Genomic DNA, 2,500 nt, shown 5'->3' on the forward strand with positions numbered 1-2,500 from the left:
CTCATGAACGGAATACAGTATCACTACGAAACTTGGGGGAGATGATCTACATATGACCATCTATGAATGACATAATTTTTGTGTAATTATCTGGTATTATGACGTCATTATGACATCATTATGTTATTATGCCCAAAATATCGCCATAATGGATTTTCCAACAAATTTAGGTAATGCACTAACATCTTAATGATTTTATGCTTCAAACCACTTAAATGCTCACAAAGTTGGCTGATGCTAATGGAAAAAACTAAAAAATATGAAAAAATATGGCGTCTTAGATATGGTACAGTGATTTTTGGTCAGACATACCTGTCAGAAAACCGTTGCCATGGCAACGGCAAAAATGATAAAACAAATTTTTCGGTACCTAACTGTAGCCAACTAAATGTTAGGAAAAGTCACAAAGTTTCGTAGTCATAGCTTAAGTCGTTAAGGAATTATACAACATCAAAGTTGGTGCGGGCACTTTTAGCCCCCCCCAGTCTGGATAGGGTTAAACATCAGATGGTTGCACAGCCCTCCCACTGTGCATGTGTGTATGTCTCCCTCTCTGTGTCAACTATGTGTATCGATGTGTATCTTCTGAGGATCAGGTCGCACTAAAGAACCCAGTGTGTGTGTGTGTGTGTGCGTGTGTGTGTGTGTGTGTGTGTTTGCATGTGTGTGTGTGTGTGTGTGTGTGTGTGTGTGTGTGTGCGTGCGTGCGTGCGTGCTTGCTTGCGTGCGTGCTTGTATGTGTCTGAAGAACATCAGAGGGCGTTGCTCTAAAGAACCCAGTGCCCTGCTTGACACAGAGGAGTAAAAATATCGCAAGTCTGGTGTCGCATAAATCATTTATCTGCCATACATTCATGCAGTGCAGTCAGCTACTAGCCACGGACACTGCAGTTAGCTAGTAGCGCCCGTCACCGCAGCCATCCTACTGTCATAAGCATACTCTCAGTAGTTACCCGATCGTGTATTTTAGCTAACGTATTGTCAAACCTACATAGAGTGCAGTCAGTACAGCCTGTGCAGTCCCACACAGTCATTGCCGATACAGTGTAGCTACACTACTGTCACACCTCCGGGCAGGCTCGCCGACAGGAGGGGACAAAGGGGTATGTTGTCCCGGGCCCTGGGAGATAGGGGGCCCATCATTGGGTCCCCATTACATTGTATGTATTGGGTAGGAGGCCCTTTCAGATGACTTTGTCCTGGGCCCAGTGAAAGCTGTCCGCGGCCCTGCCTCCAGGGGCAAAACGGTAAGGTTGAGGGGCCCTTTGAATTGATTTTGTCCTGGGCCCCGCCAAAGCTGCCCAAAGTGGCCCTGCCCCATACACTCCGTGCAGCCAGCCTACTGCTGTCATACCTATGTACATGCATACACTATTCAGTTAGTCAATATGCTGCCTTCCTGTGTGTGAGGCGTGCGGTAGACATCTTTGATGTGTCTTTGATGTCTCTGTCTGATGGATGTGTGGATGGACAGATCAGCCCAGAAGACAAGAGGAATCTGACTTATGCCTTTGTCTTCTCGACTATGAGTAATGGAGCTCTTTCCCTCCTCACACCTCGCCAAGAAATACACACCCTCAAGACCAACAGAACTGCAGTGTGTAGAAACACACACACCAAACAGACGAACAGAAATGTAATGTTTAGAAACACACCAAATAGCACAGAACTGCAGTGTGTGTTCGCTCTGTGATTCCAGTAGGATTGCATCAGAGGCGTATGAGGTCACTGTATGTGTACAGTAATGCCCCTCGGTGTCATTTTAGTTTTGGAGTCTTTCTTGAGTATGTGGCAACATTCAACACCAGTGGGATGACACACATACATACAAACACACACACACACACACACACACACACACACACACACACACACACACACACACACACACACACACACACACACACACACACACACACACACACACACACACACACACACACACACACACAGCACCAGCAGTGCAGTGACATGCTGGTGCTCGTCCCGCTTGAACAGCTGCAGACAACGCATCAAACACACACACGCATATACACACACACACACACACACACACACACACACACACACACACACACACACACACACACACACACACACACACACACACACACACACACACACACACACACACACACACCTGACAAAGCATGAGCGAGTGATGGAGGGAGGTAGGGAGATAAGACAAGGTCGCTCACAGACGCTATTGTTTTTTTTGGTCTGGCGCCGCCATTTAAAAATAGTCACTGGTATAGACCATTAAATATCATGCTTCTCATCTTCCATGGTCCCCGGAGAGAAGGGGGGAGGGGGAGGAGAGAGAGAGAAGGGGGGGCAGAGAGAGAGGGGGTATAGAGGGAGGGGAGGAAGAGAGAGAGAGAGAGAGAGAGAGAGAGAGAGAGAGAGAGAGAGAGAGAGAGAGAGAGAGCGAGAGAGAGAGAGAACAGTGATCTTGTTCTTCTGTAAATGCCAGCTGAACAATGGCTGTTGAACGGCAATG

Source organism: Engraulis encrasicolus, chromosome 4 (genome assembly GCF_034702125.1).
Source record: "Engraulis encrasicolus isolate BLACKSEA-1 chromosome 4, IST_EnEncr_1.0, whole genome shotgun sequence".
In the NCBI taxonomy this organism is placed as follows: Eukaryota; Metazoa; Chordata; class Actinopteri; order Clupeiformes; family Engraulidae; genus Engraulis; species Engraulis encrasicolus.